This window comes from Rhinolophus sinicus, linkage group LG12 (assembly GCF_036562045.2).
Source record: "Rhinolophus sinicus isolate RSC01 linkage group LG12, ASM3656204v1, whole genome shotgun sequence".
NCBI lineage: Eukaryota > Metazoa > Chordata > Mammalia > Chiroptera > Rhinolophidae > Rhinolophus > Rhinolophus sinicus.
The window spans coordinates 68,540,985-68,547,457 of record NC_133761.1 but is presented as its reverse complement, the minus strand read 5'-3'; the positions used below and the strand labels follow the sequence as shown (position 1 = coordinate 68,547,457).

Genomic DNA, 6,473 nt, shown 5'->3' with positions numbered 1-6,473 from the left:
GCGCGTGCAGGCTCTCCTGAGTCACTATTTCCTTTCTCCTGTATCCTTCAGAGCTGCCTTTAGTCGGTTAGCACTTTCTATTTCACAGAGCACGGTGCTGAGGCTCAGAAGCGACCTTGCTTCCCGAGATGGGCCGCGTCAGTGTCAGCCCTCTGCGCCTCCTCTGCCGCCGCTCCATCTCCGCACAGCCGCGGAGCCAAGGCCACAAGGCATCCAATCCAATCCCCTCGTGTTACGGATGAAGGACCAGCCCAGTGGCACAGCAGGTCTACAGGCCTCCGTGCTGCGCCGTCCCCACTGGGCCCACCACTCAGGCTGCCTCCTGCTACAGTTTCAGATTAGCAGGCCTGCTGGTACCTACCAGAGGCAGTGCCTTGCAGAGACCCCAACCCAGGAGATCCTTGTTCGTGGATACAGGGAAAGGGCCCTGAGAGGGCAGAGACAGGCTGGGGACCCTGGGAACACTGTTGGATGTCAGGACACCCAGAGGAGGGTGAGCACACAGCTTCTGCGGGGTTCTGCACTGATCACAGAGGAATGGGGTGACGCTGGGGCCTGAGCAGCTGGGAGGAGGGAGTGAGGGGGGGTGAACCTTCCTGGGGGACAAGGAAGCCCAGTGTGGGGACAGATAACTTCTGTTTCTGCCTTCAGGGGAGCAAGGAACCTGTGCCTCACACAGCAAAACTGCAAAGATCCCTACAGCCTGGTTGGAGAAACTAGGCAGGGCCAAACCTTCCCCTGCCCCACCCCTCCCACTTCCTCAACACTCTAGTGGCCTGGGGTGTCCCACTCACTCCCCTGCCCCACAGGCCTTGTCATCCACCCCACCTCTCAGCCCTTTCCTTGACCCCAAAACCTTCTGTGACCAAAACTTTCTCTTGATTTTCACTGTCAGAAAAACCTGCGAAGACCCAGGTAGGCCTGGACTGGGGCAGAGGGTCGGGGACTGTGTCATGGGATGCAACCTTCAGCCACATCTTCAGCTCTTGGAGGGTACTTGAGCCCCCGCATACCCTCCCACCCCCAAGTGACAAGGGGTGGATATATTTGCATAATACCTGTAGGTAAGTCGTTTGTTCCTCAGTTCTGGGTAAAATAAACCCAAACCCTCTTTCCTTCTCTTCCCCCTCCCTCGCTGCCCCCTGCATGTTCCCACGCCAGGCCTCCTGGGAGATTCCGAGCGGGCCCAGGCAGGGTCCACCCAAGATCTCAGTCTTCCTGAGGGAGGGGTGGGGGTCAGTGGTGAGCAGAGTGGGCAGCAAGACTACCTGGTACTAAGTCAGAAGAGCTGGCTGCTGGCTTCTAGGCCCTGCTCTGACACTCCCTGGCTGTGTGGCCCCAAGCAAGTCAGCTTTGCCTCAGTTTACCCATCAGTCAACAGAGGATTTACATCTATGGTCCTGTCGTGCTCTGACAGCCAGTAAGTCCTTTCTACCTAGAAACCTTCTAAGTCCCCAACCTGAAACAAGTGCCAGGACTGAGAATAGAAACGTTGGCGGTGGGGGAAGTGAGCGGAGGTCAGACAGCTATCGTGGAGAGAGGACAATGTGGGGAGATATAGGCAGAACAGGTGGAACCAAAATTCTGGAATTTACACTGAGCCAAAAACTCTCTGGCTTCCACATGTGTCCAGGAGCCCCTGGCTAGGTGCCCACCCCACTCCAGGACCCCCCTGGACTCAGAGAACCGCCCCTATTTGGAGCACCACCTCATGGTGTGGTGCTGAGGGCTGACCCATGGAGTGCCCACATGACATCTTACTGACAGGACAAGCAGGCCACACCAGGCAGGTGGAATAGTACCTAGAAAGGGGGCGAGGGCCAAGTTCTGGAATCTGCTCGGTGCAACCAGTCAGTCATGGTGGAGCTGGCACCCAGGCCCACAGGTACCAGGTCTGGGTGCCCTTAAAAGTACCCAGTGAAAAGCTTCGATTTGGCACGTGGCTCTGGGGGCAAGACAAAGTCAGCGTGAGTCTAAACACCAGGGCCTGGTCTCACCCATCCTCCCCTTACCTCGCGATCCTGCTTCTTTTGTCCAAAGCCCCTGTGCTGCTTTCTGCACTGGCCCCTCGCCAGTCTCTGGGCTGTGGGCAGGGGTGTGTGGGGAAGAGGGAGGGCTGAGGTGGAAGCACCCCTGAGGGACAGCCTGGCACCCCCCCCCCCCGTTCTCCACACTGGACGAGATGCCCCGAGTCTGCAAGGGGCCTGCTCTCCATGTGCATCCCTGGGTCTCCAGCATGGGGGCTATCACAGCTTGGCTCGGGCTTTAGGGTTCTCCTCCCATCAGGCCCCTGTGTTGCTTTTCAGCGTTGTTCTGGGGCAGCGTGTGCAGGAAGAGGAGCAAGCCTGGCCATGGCAGAGATCGAAAGCAAAAGGTTCCTGACAGCCAGGAAGCTCCTGGCCTTTCCCCCAGGAGCCCCCAAGCCAAGCCTGCCCCTGCAGTGACTTCCTCGAGGTCCCCGCCCTCTTCAGATTTGAAATCTGGGTCTCTACCTGTCTCTGTCCCTTCTTCCACATCAGAGACTCCTGTCTGGGTCTGTGGGGATGGGCGACCACAGGCCGAGTGTTCCCCTGTATCTGTGTGTTGGGGTGATGGGGCGGGCCAGTTAGACCAAGTCTCCAGATGGCGGGGAGGAGTGAAGAAATCCTGAAGTGAGGATGCCACTTTCATTTCTTTCCTAACCTCACCGTTTGTTTGTTCATTCATTCATTCATTCATTCATTCACTCTATCCAACAAACATGCATTGAAGCCTTTTTGATTCAGACAGTAAGCTGAGCACTGGCCACAGTCCCCAGAACAAGCTCCCAATCAGGCGGGACCGACCCACAGCCCCTCCTGTAAGGGGCAGGACAGCCCTCCCCCGCCCCCCACTAGGGGCACTTCCTGTAGCTGAACTGCAGGGGGCGAAGGGGAGCACTGATGCCCCTGCCAGAAGGATGGCAGCAGCCCTGGGCACCGCATGGCTGGGAAGGAGCCCAGATCTTGGGGACTCAGAGAACCGCCCCTACTCTACCCAGCCAATCTGTCCACTGCACAGATAAGGAAACTGAGAGGAAGCACTTGTTTGCACCCACCCAACAGTTGGCGACAGGGCCTGGTGCGGAGCGGGGAGGGGTGGCGGGGAGGGGGGGAGAATGTCCTGAGGTCCGGAGGTGAGCCGTGCTCAGGACGCCCTTAAGCACCAGCCCTTTAAACTCAGAGCTTGTGGAAGTGGGGGTCCTGACTTTACACCCTCCCCTCCGACGGTGAGTGGGCCACTGACACACCCAGAGACGACCAGCACATGCACACTGTCCTACAATAAGAAAGGCCCCTCACAGACGCAGTTCTGTGTTCGACATACTTTACATCTCACACACGGGAGGGAGCAAAGCAGGTGTCCCTAGTCCCTAATCAGCTGAGGAAACAGAGGCCAAGAGCAATAATGGGAAGCTGGGTGGCAGAGCTGAGACCCACCCGGGGTGCTGTGTTTTACTGGAGCAGGTGTGTGTGCGGGGTGGGGGCGATTGGAAGAGGGTCCAATTGATCTGAAAGGGATTCCTGGGGGAGGAGACTCTCCAGCAGCCCCCCTTTTGTGTACTTGATCGACATGTTCGATTGGTCTTATTAAAGACCCACTATGAGATGGCACTGTTCCAACGTGCCCTCCGAGAGCTCCAAGTGTGGGGGCTGGAGGGCAGGGCTGGCGTCGAGCCTGCTCAGAAGGAGCTGGAGCGCCAGGTGCGGTAGACAAGCAGAGCCAGGCTGGGCTGACAGGCTGGCAGGCCTGGCGAGGGGCAGGGTGCTGTTTGTGGCTAAGGGCTGGTGGCACGAGGAGGGCTCTGTGGGCAGACAGACAAAAGAACAACAGCCTGGGCAAGAGAGGTGTGCTCTGCGCCAGATGGTGGGCTGGGCAGTGGGGTGACAGCTAGGGCAGCGCTGCTGGAGGCCTCCCGGGGAGGCTGAAGAGACGAGTGGGCGGTGACCCGATTACAGCCGCGAGGCCTCAGCCCCATCCCGGCTCCACTCCTCGGCATGGGGAGAACCTGACAACTCACCACGTCTCTCAGCCTCAGTTCCCCTAGTCAACTCCCGTAATTATTTCTTTGAAAGTGCTTTGCAGGTTGTAAGTCACTAGACAGAGATCATGGTCTGCTCTGCTGGTGATGGGAAACGTCTGAGGGTTGAGCAGGAGTCTGCAGGAGCTCTAGATGCTCTGGAAAGACCCTCTGGGGCCTGCGCAGAGTGGCCTGGAGGAGGGACAGGGCACACAACGCAGGAGAAACGTCAGAGGCAATAGCCAAGTTGGCTAATGGAGACTCAAAGGCAACCCTAAGAGGAACAATGGGAAGAGAGGAGATGGACAGGAGAGACGTCTGTCACACGAGCTCCTTGGCCAGCACCGCAGAGCAGCCAGGGAGAATGGAGAGGTGAAGGTAGCTCTTGCATTTCGGGCTCAGGCTCCTGGAGAAATGCCGCTGGCTGTGAGGCAGATACGAAGGGCACTTGGGGGAAGGTTAAGAACTTCACTCCTGAACGGCCTGAGTGGGTGGGGTCTTCCCTTAGGGACATCCAGCCTCTGGGTCCAGCGGCTTGTGGAAATGGCCAAGGGACAGTCAGAGCTCCAGCAGTCATTTCAATCGAGTTGGCATCAAAACTCTGGGTGAGGTGAGATCCCTCAGGAAGAGGATGGAAGTGAAGGTGGCAAGAAGCAGGGCTGTGCCCACCCAAGGGAAGTGGGCATCTCAGCAGCCGGGTGCTGAGGGGTTCAGGGCTGGAAAGCAGCCGCGAACGACCTGAGAGGCAGTGGTAGGATTTGGTGACGTGAAGGGGGGGCGTGGGGCAGATGCACCAACTCCCAGATTCACGCCGGAGCAGGGAGGGAGAAGTGGGGCCGTGGGTGCAGACAGGCTTTGAAGAGCTTGGCAGGGAAGAGAACAGAAGATGGACTGTCAGCTGCAGGAGAGAGGGGTCAAAAAGAGGTTGGTTTTAGACCGTGCGATCTGAGCATGCTCAGAACCTGAGGGAGGCGAGCAGTGCAAGGAAGCGATGAATCAGAAGGAAGAGAGGCTGAGCGCAGACCCCGCTCGTCAAGGTCCTAAGTGGTTAATGACAGCTCGCTGGGCGCAGAGCTCTGGATGCTTGCAGACTTGGGAGTAACGCTCCCTGCCATCTCCAGCCCTCCCGCCCCACCTAGAGCATGGCTGGCAGCTTGCCCCACGACGCTGCTCATCATTTAAAGAGTCAGCCCTCTCCCGGCACCAGCAACTCTTCATCTGGCGGCCCATGGCTGGGCCCCCACCCCTGACCCCAGCCCGTAGGTGCCAGCCATGGAGTTCTGGCTTCTTTGGCCCTGATTGCAGCCGTCTGCCTACCATCCTGCCACCGCCTGGAAGACATGGAGTCGGCTCCACCACGTCATGGAGCCATTAGAGCTCAGCCCCACCCCCCAGCACAGCCCTCCCCAGCCCGGCCAGTAGGTTCATCCCACCATCCTGGTCACCCCAACACCACCTCCGAGGGTGCAGGGCAAGGACCTTCAGGGGGCAGAAGGGGAAATCGAGGCAGAGGAGATTGTGTGACTCCTAATGCCGCCCGTATTCCTTCTCACCCATCAAGCAGTGCCCTTGCCCCTCAAGAGAAAGAAATATACCCACTTCCTTCTGTACATTCTGAGAGCGAGAAGGAGAGCATGAGGGCCGGGGGAAGGAGGCAGGAAGGACAGAAACAGAGCTGCCACATTAAATCCAGGACACCCAGTTACAAGTTTTTTTAACAGCTTCACTGAGATATGATTTACATATCATAAAGATCACCCATTTAAAGTGTACATGGCTTTTAGTATATTTACAGAATTATGCAACTATCACCATAATTTAATTTTAGAACGTTTTCATCACCCCCCAAAAAAACCTTGCACCTGCTGACACTCATTTCCCAACCCCTCCCCATACCCACGCAGACACTGGCAATTGCTAATCTCCTTTCTCTCTGTATTTGTCTATTCTGGACGGCTCATATAAATGGACCCATATCACACGTGGTCTTTGTATCGAGCTTCTGTCACTTAGCAGAACGTTTTCAAGGTTCACCTGTTTTGCCACTGCTTTTGTGACTGAGCGATATTCCATGTGTGTTTGCACATTTATAATGGACGTTGGGTTGCTCCCACTTTTATGAATAATGCGGCTGCAAACATTCATGCACAAGTTTTGTGGGAACATGTATTTTCATCTGTCTTCGGTGGGTAGAGACAGAAGGAAAGGCAGAACCGCATGTCTGGCCCTTTCCCATATGTATCTCCTGTGTCCTCGTGCTGCCGGGGTGGGAGCTGCTGTGACCTCCTTTAACAGATTAAAACACCAAGCCTCAGAGCGGGGCCTGGAGCCACGAAAGCTAGAACTGGAACATGAGCTCAGGCTGCTGACTCCTCGTCCAGGGTTCTTTGCAAAACGTCACAAGGCGCCCTCTCTGAGTCTGCAGTCCAGCCCA

General features: G+C 56.9%; 1 long non-coding RNA gene across 1 annotated transcript; it reads left to right on the top strand.

Annotated features, from left to right (window-relative positions):
- Positions 1-503: 503 nt before the first annotated feature.
- Positions 504-6,136, top strand: LOC109457739 (uncharacterized). Its single transcript, XR_002139068.2, has 2 exons — positions 504-1,064; positions 2,307-6,136. It is a non-coding gene; the product is annotated as an uncharacterized LOC109457739 (long non-coding RNA).
- Positions 6,137-6,473: the final 337 nt, after the last annotated feature.